Raw genomic sequence first — 12,345 nt, 5'->3', positions numbered from 1 at the left:
AATTTTTCTTAAGCACTACTCACTGCTTGCTTTTCTTGAAGCTAGATCATTCTGAAAATTTCCTGTTAGACCTATGAGTGCAAACATATGGTATCTGTCCTTCTCTGCCTGACTTATTTCGCTTAGCATGACACCCTCAAGGTCCACAATGGACTGTCATTGCTCACTTTTATTGAATTGCTCTTTGCAGAAGATTGTGATTGGAAGGAAATCTTCATTGTTGTTACATGACATCACAGTGAATGACCTCTGTCTAACTTACAGGGGGACCATCTAACACTTGGCCTCTCAGTCAACTCTACTCTTTGTGCTTTACAACTTTAGATCGAGTATACTCCCCTCTCACTATCCTCTCCTCTCTCACCCAAATCCCCTGTGTGGGAATGCAGACAGGTTATTGACTGCAGGGCTGCAGTCTGCTGGCTAAAGTCTTAGCTTGCATATCAGCTTGTTTCCACCTGTGCACCTCAAAGCACCCTCACCTAAACACGCACGGAAATCATCTGATATTTCCTGCTGCTGTACAATCTCTACATCATTTTTTAAGTTCATTAGTTTGCACCATTCATTGTAAGTAATGCTGTTCCTTTTTAAGTTCAGAGGAGGTATGGAAGTATGGAGTCATAGGAGGGGCACTGGGTTTGCAGGTCCAGGAAAACACTGCTGTGAGCGTGGGGGAGATCTCTAAAATGTTTAAGTCTCTAAGTTTTTAGGGCTTCAGTTTCCTCATCTACAAGGAGGTGATAGTGTCACTTCATGACCTTTCTCAGTCGGCAGCTGTGAGGATCAAATAGGTCAGCTGACTGTGCTAGAAGTTTGAGAAGTGTAGAGCTCCATTCCAGGCCCATGTGCCATCACTATTATGAAGAGTAACCAACACAACTTGATAAACATTTCCCTTCTCATCAACTTAAACCCTTTGAAGCTAGTGTTATCTACTTAGGAAGAATCGACTCTGGTAAGGCATGCTCACAAAGTTCATTGAGGACATCACCGTTTTTAGTTGCTAAGATGAATACACATGAGTGAAATTTATCATCTTCCTTCGGCCTCTTTCAGGATCACCCAAAATCTCTTTTTTGTTAATTGAGGTATAATGACATATAACATCATGTAAGTTTAATGTACATAATATAACACATTGATTTGTTACATTTATATTGCAACATGATTAACACAGTAGCATTAGCTAATACCTCCATCACTTCACATAATTATCATTTCTTTTTTGCGATGGAACACTTAGCAACTTTGAAGTATATAATACAGGATTGTTAACTATAATCACACTGTTGTGCATTACATCAGAACTTACTCATCTTCTAACTGCAAGTTTGTACCCTCTGACCAATTCCCCTACACCCCAAGCATCTGGTGCCACTGTTCTATTCTCCATTTCTGTGAGTTAGGCTTTTTTAGGTTTTATGTTTCAGTGATATCATACAGTATTTATTTTTTTCTGATTTCTCTCACTTGGCATAATGGCCTCAAATTCCCTCCATGTTGTTACAATGGCAGAATTTTCTTTTTTCTTGTGATTTAATATTCCATCGTGTGTGTGTGTGTGTGTGTGCGCGCGCATGTGTGTGTGTGTATCTGTCTACATATATGCCCTATCTTCTTTATCCATTCCTCCACTGATGGACACTCAGGTAGCTTTCATATCTTGGCTACTATAAATAATGCTGCCATAGACATGGGAGTGAAGTTATCTTTTTCAAACCCTATTTCCATTTCACTTGGATATATAGTCAAAATTGGAATACTAGATCATATGGTAATTCTATTTTTAAATTTGTTAGGGAATCTCCATACTATTTCCCACAGTGGCTACCTCAGTTTACATTCCCTCCAACAGTACACAAGGGCTCCCTTTTCTCTGCCCCTTGTTATCTCTTATCTTTTTGATGACAGCCATTGTAACAGGTATAAGGTGATATCTCACTGGTTTTGATTTTCATTTCATCTCTGGTGATTAGTGGTGTTGAATACCTTTTCATGTACCTCTTGGCCATCTTTATGTCTTCTCTAGAATAATGTCTATTCATTTCCTCTGCCCATTTGGTGGTCAATTTTTTTGTTTTTCTGTTACTAAATTGTATGAGTTCTTTCTATAATTTGCACTATTAATCCTTTATTGGATATATGACTTGCAGATATTTTCTCCCATTTCATTGGTTGACTAATCATTTTGTTGATCATTTCTTTTGCTGTGCAGGGGATTTTTAGTTTGGTGTCGTCCCTCTTGTTGATTTTTGCTTTTGTTGTCTGTTTTGGGTATCACATCCAAAAAATCACTGCCAAAGTCAATGTTGAGCAGCTTTTACCCTATGTTTTCTTCAAGGAGTTTTATAGATTCAGGCCTTATGTTTAAGACTTTAACCCATTTAAATTAAATTTTATGGGTATGCAGGATAGGAGTCCAATATCATTTTTTTACATGTGCTTATCCACTTTCCCAGCACCCTTTGTTGAAGAGGCTCTCCTTTCCTCAATGAGTATTCTTGGCTCCTTTGCCAAATATTTATAGGTCATATATGTGAGGATTTATTTCTGGACTCGCTGTTCTGTTCTTTGGGTCAACATATCTATTTTTATGCCAGTACCATACTGTTTTGAATACTATAGATTTGGAGTGTGGTTTGAAATCAGGAATTGCGATGCCTCCAGCTTTGTTCTCTTCCACAAATTTGGTATAGGAAGAACAATCCTCAACATGATAAAGATTATAAGTGACAAACCCACACTAACATTATACTCAGTGGTGCAGATCAGGAAGACGACAAGGATGCCCACTGTCACCACCTCTATTCAACATGTTCAGCTGGAGCAGTTAGTCAAGAAAAAAGAAATAAAAGACATCCAAATCAGAAAGGAAAAAATAAGTCTCTTTATTTGCAGATGATCTGATCTTAAATATAGAAAATCCTAAAGACTCAACCAAAAAAATGCTGTTTAACTATAAATTCAGTAACTATAAATTCAGTAACATTGTGGGACATAAAATTGACATACAGAAATCAGTTGCATTGCTGTACACTAACAATGAAATACCTGAAAAAGAAATAAAGAAGATAATCCCATTCAAAATAACATCAAACTCAAAAAACTTACGGATAAATTGAATCAAGGAAACAAAAGATGTGTGCAATGAAAACTGTAAGACTTTGATGAAAGAAATTTAAGAAGACACAAATGGAAAAATATTTCATGTTCATGGATCAGAAGAATAATATGGTTACAATGTCTATTCTATTCAAAGTTTTATAGAGTTAACGCATTCCCTACAAATTCCAATGACACTTTTCAAGAAATAGAAAAAATAACCCTGAAACTGGAACCACAAAGGACCCCCAAATAATGAAAGCAATCCTGGGAAAGAAGAAACAAAGTCTATTTTTTAAAAAATAGCCGTTGCTTTAAATTATAGATTATGTTCATATGTATATATAAATACGTATGCTTATATATTTATAACTCGTATAAAAATTAAATATATAAGAATAATTTCCATAATCTGGTGACACTGCTTCCAGTAAAACAAACCACCAAAATACATAATCTTCATATTTATAAGAAGATTACATAATAGCTCTAGGTTCCCTATCTGCTAAATGTTGTCAAGAATCCCTCCTCAACCAAGACCTCTCTGACATGCTGGAATCTTTCTTTCATTTCTAATTAAACATATAGCATTTGGAGCTAAAAGTCATCCTCATCTCCCTACTATCATATTCCTCCATCATGCATTTTGACAGTGAAATATTATAAAGCTCCTCAAAATGAGATTTAAGATCTATATTTACTAAGGTGAAGAGACCCATAATATGGTTAAATATTAAATTTTTAAAAATATTGTGGGAGCACCTGGGGTGGCTCAGTCGGTTGAACATCCGGCTTCGGCTCAGGTCATGATCTCACGGTTCGTGGGTTTGAGCCCCATGTTGGGCTCTGTGCTGACAGCTAGCTCAGAGCCTGGAGGCTTTTTCAAATTCTGTGTCTCCCTCTCTCTCTGACCCTCCCATGCTTACGCTGTCTCTCTCTGTCTCTCAAAAATAAATTTTTTAAAAACCATAAAAAGTTTTTTAAAAAATAGTGTGTGAAGCAGTACTATGGTATAATCTCATTCCTGTAACAGAAAATGTGACCTTGTATTATCACGTAGATAAAGGTCTAGATGGAAACAAACTAGGGTAATGATTAAGTGCCTAGATATTAGTGTCCGATCCATTCTCTATTTGACTGGATGGTGGTGGGAAGGTTGTTCAATTTTTTTCCATCTCATTTTTTGTCTTCTTTAGAAGAAGTAACAAAGGAATCAGCTTCCTGAGGCTGTTAGGAAGATTAAATTCATGAAGTATGTAAAACACTTAGCATAGTGCCTAGCCCACAATAAGTAGTCTTTTATAAATGACACTCATTATTATGATGAATATTATTATGATAAAAGATACAAAAATGTTATCAGCTATTATCTTTGGGTAGAGACTTAAGAATGAACTTTTTAAAAAATAGTTTCTTGTCAAATTGATTTCCATACAACACCCAGTGCTCTTCCCCACAAGTGTCCTCCTCCATCACCACCACCTCTTTTCCCCCCTCCCCCTTCCCCTTCAGCCCTCAGTTCGTTTTCAGTATTCAATAGTCTCTCAAGTTTTGCATCCCTCTCTCTCCCCAACTCTGTTTCCCTCTTCTCCTCCCCCTGGTCCTCCATTATGTTTCTCCTGTTCTCCTCTTAGACCTGTGAGTGCAAACATATGGTATCTGTCCTTCTCTGCCTGACTTATTTCACTTAACATGACACCCTCGAGGTCCATCCACTTTCCTACAAATGGCCAAATTTCAAGGAATGAACTTTATATACTTCTTTAGGCTCCATCCCTACCTTAGTCAACCATTCTAATGTCTTAAACATGTACTTTTTGTATATACATATTATGAAATAAATATTGTTTTGTAATGAGTTATTTAATTATGTGGAACTGTTATATTATATGTCTCATTGATATGAAATTTTTCACTAAGCATGTGTCTTTAGATCCATCCACGTTGCTATGCACACCTCTAGTTCATTCCTTTTCGGTGCTGTGTAGTACTCCAGAGTGGGTGTCCTCAACATTTTATCCACCTGCTCTCTCAGCAGTTGGACTCAGGGTGCTTTTGACTCTCCACTTCTGTGAATAACATTGCAATAAACCTCCTCAAGCACATCCTCTTATGGATCCATGTGAGATTTTCTTTGAAATACACACCTGGGGTAGAATTGCTGGGTTTCAGGAATGTACATTCTTAATTTGCCTAAGTAGTGCCAGCTGCTCTCCAGAAATACTGCAGTAGTCCTGTCATGATGAGGTCCCTTGTATCCCCATGTCCCCACCAACGCTCAGTCGTATCCATCTTTATAACTTTTACCAGTCTGATAAACATAAAACGTTAACTCATTGTTATTTTTCTTGGATTAGTAATGATTTGTGGCATTGTTTCTCTTCCTATATTTAGTTAGTAATTGAAGTAGTCTTTGATAAATGGCCTGTTTTTATCCTTTGCCGATTTTTCCATTGGTGTCACTGCCTTTCTCTTGCTGATTTATAGAAGTCACTTGTGTTATTCATTTAGTGAGGTCTAGACATTGTAAATATTTTTCCATTAATACCTTCTGAGTAATGAATGTGTGCATGGTGTCTTTGAACAAGAAGGCTTAATGTTGATGGTGTCAAAATTGTCAGCACTTTGCTTGAGACTTGTGGTTTTGAAATTTGGTTTGAAAAGCTTTTCCTTGCCCTTAGGTCACCAAGACATTTTCCTACATTCTGTTCCGTTAACCTTTATAGTGGCACCTTTCCCCCTTCAGTCTTTACTCCAGTGTAGAGTCCACATTTGCATGGTATGTGAGTCAAGGATCCAGTTGTATTTCTGTCTCTGTAAGGAGTCCGTTTTCCCAATGTAAGCTGCTAGGTACTGACTTGTCATTTCTTTGTCATCATATTTAAATGTCCACATATACATATGGGTCAGTATCTGAGCTCTCTGCCCTCTTTCATTGGCCTATTCATCTGCTTTTTGTACCAGTACACCACGATTGTTTGTTACTATGGCTTTGCTATGTGTTTTCATAGAGAGACTAAGCTCCCTCCCTATTCTTGCTTTTTTAGCTTGACTTAGCCATTAACAGACTTTATGGACTTTTTTCCATCAGTCTGTTAATACACTAACAAATTAGCCTGAATAAACTTTAAAGTAAGTTGTTACCATGTTCCTCCAACACACCTAAGAAGAATTTTTGTTAGGGTTGTGTTGAATTTATCAAGTAAGTGAAAGAATTGATGTCTTTATAGTATAATATTAAGTTGTATCATCAAAAAGCATAGGATTTTCTTCATTTATTCAGATCATCTGTTACATCCCTTACTACTATTTTAAAGTTTTCTTTTCTCTCTTTAGATACCTTGTACATTATTTTATTAATGTAACTAACTCCTAGATATTTAATACATTTCTTGATAGTGGGAATGATGTACTAGTATTTATTCCATTTTTCATTGGCTGTTGCTAATGCTAAAAAAAAAAAAAAAGAGTGATCTCATATTCAGTAAGCTTAGTTCTCTCCCCCATTCTCATAGTCTGTCTTTGGAATCTGTAGGGTTTTCTAGATAAAAGATTATATCATATGTAAATGATTACCATGTTATCTCTTACCTTCTTTCTCTACTAGTCAGCTCTCACTCAGTTATGCTATGATAACAAACAATCCCCAAAGCTCAGTGATGTATAACAACAAAAATTCTCTCTCACTCATGTAACACATTGAATGTATGTTGGCTTCAGCTCTGCTCTGTATGTTTTCTCTTTCTGGGATCCAAGATGAAGAGGCAGCTCTAATTAGGACCATACCATTCTTGGAGCACAAGAAAAGCTCAAGGGTGCCAACTAATTCACACAGCGATTGGGAAAGCTTCTGCTTGGAACTGGCACACTGTCCAATACACTCGTAGTCACTGGACAGAACAAATCCTTTGGTCAAGCCTGATGACAATAGGGTTAAAGTTTCCTCCTCCCAGAGGAAGGTCCTGCAAATTACATGGCAACTGGGCAGCGATTATGCTTTCTCTTGCAGGGAAGGGGGTAGTGAATAATTGTGAACAGGAATATAATCTACCACCCCTATAACTCTCATTCTTATTGTTTCTTTGTCTTTTCCTCCGCTTCAGCCAAGACCTCTAGTGACAGGAGTCCTTGTCTTAATTTCATCTTGGAGAGAATGAATCTTGAGTTTCTCCATCAAATATAATACTTAATATAAAGAACTTTTATCAAGCTAAGGAAATTCCCTGCTATTTCTAGTACTAGGAGTTTCTATCATAAATTTGTGTTGAATCTTATCAAATGTATTTTTATCTTGATTGATCTCATCACACAATTTTCCCCATTAATTTAATACTCTAACATTTATAATAGATTTTCTCTGTTGAACCATCCTGTATGTCTGAGATAAAGTCTTAGTCTTGATGTATTATTTTAAAATTAACAGTAAGTTAACTAATATATTATTTATAATTTTTGAACCCATGTTAATAAGTACAAGTAGCCAATTGTTTTCATTTATGTGTTGTCTTCACTTACCTTTGGATAAGGTTATCAAGCCTTGTAAAATGATGTGTATAGATATTGCCCTTTTTCTGTTTTCCAAAAGCATGTGTTATTATGCCCAAGTTTCCAATATCACCCCAAAAGGAACCAGAGACTACCAGGGAGACCACGTCATGCATGCAAAAACAAAGGGCTTTATTACCAGCTTAAGCTCGGGCTCACAGACTCCACCAACCCGCTGGCCACGTGGAGAGAGCCCCGAACATGGCATGGTGGCTTAGGAGCTTCTTTAGGAAGGGGGCGTTACAAGAAATGATGACACAGGTACAGCATCCATTCCCTACCCCCCTATCAATACTGGCAGTAGTGGGAGCCAATCACAACATTTAGGGTATTGACCAATCACAGAGTGGGCCCAGGACCCTCACGTAGGACGTCACTAAGACCCTCACATAGGGCAGGGTGTGACTAGCCTCCATCTTTAGGCCCGCCCCTAGAAAGGTCAAAGGTGTTAGCCGGCCTCTCCTGATTGGGTACCATAGGAGTTGTCCCTTTTTCCCTGGGCAATGTGCACCCTTTCATTGGCCAATGATACGGAGAAGCCGGCACCTTCCCCTTTAAGTACAGGGGATGGCTGAATCAGACCTGCGTCCTTACAGTGTGAAGTAGAGATTAATATTCCTTAAAAATTTGGTAGAACTTTCCAAAAACCCATATGAGTCTGGAGTTTTTTGAGAAAAACAGAACTTTGTCGTTTTAAGTTACTTAATACACACAGGTATAGTCAAATTCTATATTTCTTTTTTATGTCAATGTGACATTTAATCTTTTTTTTCTAGGAATTTATCCATTTTAACTAGGCCTTCAAAATTATTAGGCTATAACTGATCATAAAATTCTCCCTTATGATAGATAGAAATATACCAGAATGTTTGAAATTATCACCAAGAGTAGGATTAAGGATTATTTCTATGTTTTCATATGTTCTATGTTCTTTTTGTTATAGTCTGACTGTTTTACTTTTATATAATCGGTGCTTTTATATAATCAGAAACAACTTCGGCTGTTTCCCTTTTGAGTTGAAATTAATCTATAAAACTTACCTAATTTCAAGAGTTATTTTTCAAACACCCATGCCTCACCAGGAGGAGGTACTTGGTGAAGCCTTGGGCAGACTTGCTTTCTCAGGCACCGATTTTATCTTTAAACAAGGGGAAAGGATTTCCAGGGACAATCATAACCTGTGCCTGGCCCTGAATCTCCCTGTGCACCGCCAGTGTTTTCTAAGTAATAATAATTGATAGGCACTATCTGGCCCTCTTGGATTTATACCAATTTGTTTTATATAAAAAGACATTTTTACCTAGCCAGCGATGGCTACATTTTTTTCCCTCTTACTTACAACTGAACTCTTGGAACATCCGTTGTTTGTTCTGTTTGCCCTTGGACTGCCTTCGCTCTCCACTCAAGTGTGGGCTTTATTAAATAGTATATATTTCATCTAAGGCCTCGAAAATGTACTTTTTGAGGAAACAGCTTTGCTTGGTATTTTTTGGTGAGTGGTGACTTATTTCTGTTTGGTCTTTAACATGTGTTGTGTGTGGGTCCTGACGATTCAATGAAGCTATTTTCTTTTGAAAAGCTGTCAGAAAACACAAATCAAATCCAGTAATTGAATAGACACAGCCAAACGGGTTCAGCTAGTTCACATGCATTTTAAAACAAATGAAAAAGAGGTAGGGAGAGTATGTGTAGGGATACCATGTCCCTATCCTCCCCTTTCAATTAAGTCTCTTTAGTTCTCTAGAAAAATGTCTACAGTGAGATTGTGTGTGTGTATGTATATGTATGTATGTACATATATATGTAGATGTGTATATATAGAATGATATATATTCAAAATGATAGACTCTTCACCCCATCTTTGTCTTTCAGTCATACTGAAATAATCCTAGGTTCATTAGTACTTTTCCTTGACATCAATAAAGGAGACCACAGGACCTTGGAGTGAATTAATTTGGGAGGGACTAGCAAGCAGGCAAAACATTTTTTTTGCTCAGAGAACTCTCTGCCCTCATCTTCAAAAAGAGGAAACCATGGTCTGGAGCCATGGCACATGGTAGATATTCCCTCATCGTCAGATGGATGTACAAGAATACTAAGGGGGAAAGAAACTGAAGGTATAGACCTCAGCTCCGCCCCTTTTAAGCTGGATGACCTTGGGCAAGGCACTCAACCTTTCCATCTTGGGTTTCTGAATACAAAAACATGTGGTTGTCATAAGGACTAAGGGAGATAATATATGGTAAAGCCCCATACTTGCTGTGGTTATGTATACAACTTTGATTTGTTTCCCCATTTGGCTGTTAGCTTTATTGGGGCAAGAAGTTTTGTTCACTTTGTTTACTATTATATCTCCAGCAGCTAAAATAGTGCGAAAATTATAGTAGATCCTTACCAAAAGCAACATTTGTTGATTGAATGCTGAATAAACAAAAAAAGCAGTTATTTTAGTAACTAGAACATATCTAACAGTAGGTGTTTAATGAATAGTACTACAATGACAGTTATTACAGGCTGTAGAAATGGTGGTGGTGGCAGTGGCAGAAGCCTGGGGGTGAAGTCCTGTGCTTAATAGCAAGGCTCTGGGAAACAGGCTGCACGTGTTTACTTCTGGAACAGAAGTATGGACTCTGACCTGGATCTCACTTTCCTCATCTGTAAGAGGGGTATCATAATAGTATCTACTTTGTAGAGTTATTGTGAGAATTAGTTAATATTTGAAGCATATTTAGGATAGTGCCCACCATGACTATCACATCTACTGCCCACATAATTAGTAACTGCTACTAGGGGCTTAATTTTAAGGGAAGGCATTGAGAGAAACTGCCTCATCAGGAGGATACTATGTGAAAGAAAGAAAAATCATCAAAAGAATGGAAGATGCCATTTTCAGTGGCCAGTAAATAAATCTAAGAAATTTTTTCCCTAACAAGTAATTAAAGAATGGTGACAAAAACAAGGAAGAACACATTTGACCCATTAGATGGGCAAGATGAAACATGGATCGCACCCAGTATTAAGGGATGAAGCAACAGACACTTTTGTACATTCCTACTAAGAGTACAAATTGGAACATTTCTGGAGGCCTAAATTTAGCAATATCTATCAATACTCTTCAAAGCCTCTTGGCCATGAAACCCTAATTTTAATAATTTAGTGTAAAGAAATAGACTAGTGTTTTATAATACATGTACTTGAATTATACCCTTGTTTTATGTAAAACTCAACATTAGAACTTGCATCAATATGGCAACAGGTTAAATGAATTACTTTTATCCATATAATGGAGTATTATTGCAGTCTTCACAAGTGAGCTATAATTTTTGGCATGGGAAGATGATTATATTGTGTTGTTATGTGAAAAATATCTATTATGGAACAATGTGTGATTACATTCTATTTTATAAGTGTGTGTATGTGCACATTGATAAAGGCCTGTAAGGATACATCTCAAATATTTAGAGTTTTTTTAAATTCTTTTTAATGTTTATTTATTTTTGAGAGAGACAGAGAGAGTGTGAGTGGGGGAAGGCAGAGAGAGAGGGAGACACAGAATTGGAAGTAGGCTTCAGGCTCTGACCTGTCAGCACAGAGCCCGATGCGGGGCTTGAACTCACAGATTGTGAGATCATGACCTGAGCCAAAGTTGTACGCTTAACTGACTGAGCCACCCAGGTGCCCCATATATTTAGTTTTTAACTGTGGTTACTTTTGGATTATAGAATTACAGATGACTTTCATTTTCTTCTTTACATTGTATTTTCTGAAATTTTTACACTCAGTATCCATTACTTCCAGAATGGGAGGGAGAAGGCAGTCTAAAGTTGGTATCCACATGGAAGAAAAGAAAGAAATTGATCAAGTGTCTGATTAATTTGATCACCGAGGTCAACCAAATTTAAAAATTTAAAAATTCTACATCCAGAGTCACTTCTACAATCTGAAACAGCAACAACTAACAACCAGTAACCATTTAGTTGCCATTTTCATGACGATTAGTTTGTGACTATCAGTCTTTACTCTGACCCAGATAAGGGGGTGGTGGAATCTCCCAGTGCTCTTGGTGCCAGGACTCCCCTAAAATGATGGTGGAACCATGCATGGCCAAAGCCTGAACTGAGCCAAAATGATTTGAGCCTCTCCAGAGATGGCCAAAAAATCAAATCCATTCCACTAAGGCAATCAATAAACTAGCAAAACGGTGCAGTATCTTTTCTGCAGGCTCTGCCCTTATTACCATCTCCTCTCTTTTGGAATGTTGTGTTTGTTCGTTTGTGTGTTTGATCCAGTAGTTTCCCAACTTTGGTGCATCAGAATCACCTGGAAGGCTTGTTCAAACAGGTTGCTGGGCCCCTCCCTGAAGCTGCCTGCAGATCTGGGGTGAATTTGCATTTCTCGAAGTTTTCAGTTGCTGCTAATGCTGATGGTCCAGAGACAACACTTTGGGAACAACGGGAATGACCAGCCTGCCAATTACTAACACAACCATATGCATTATCCCCTCTTAAAAACTGCTTTATTGCTAAGACAAAACTAAAAATCATAAGTGAAATTCAAGGTTTATATTGCCCAAAGTCTCTCCTATCAAATCAAAGTTCTCATTTTTCCCCCCATTCCATTCTGAACTTTGTCTGCTGCACATGCATGTTTTGGTATTACAGAAGTAATAGGTAAACGTATAGAAAATCATAAAAG

The 12,345-nt window shown here is 37.4% G+C and overlaps 1 long non-coding RNA gene across 1 annotated transcript in view; it reads right to left on the bottom strand.

Annotated features, from left to right (window-relative positions):
* The window catches only part of LOC115293205, a 21,375-nt gene extending 13,690 nt beyond the window's left edge, over positions 1-7,685 (bottom strand). The window contains exon 1 of the long non-coding RNA XR_003909419.1: positions 7,621-7,685. This is a non-coding gene — a long non-coding RNA (uncharacterized LOC115293205). The remainder of the gene's footprint in view (positions 1-7,620) is intronic.
* Positions 7,686-12,345: the final 4,660 nt, after the last annotated feature.

This window comes from Suricata suricatta, chromosome 6, assembly GCF_006229205.1.
Source record: "Suricata suricatta isolate VVHF042 chromosome 6, meerkat_22Aug2017_6uvM2_HiC, whole genome shotgun sequence".
Classification (NCBI taxonomy): domain Eukaryota; kingdom Metazoa; phylum Chordata; class Mammalia; order Carnivora; family Herpestidae; genus Suricata; species Suricata suricatta.
This window is presented reverse-complemented; position numbering and strand designations above follow the sequence as displayed.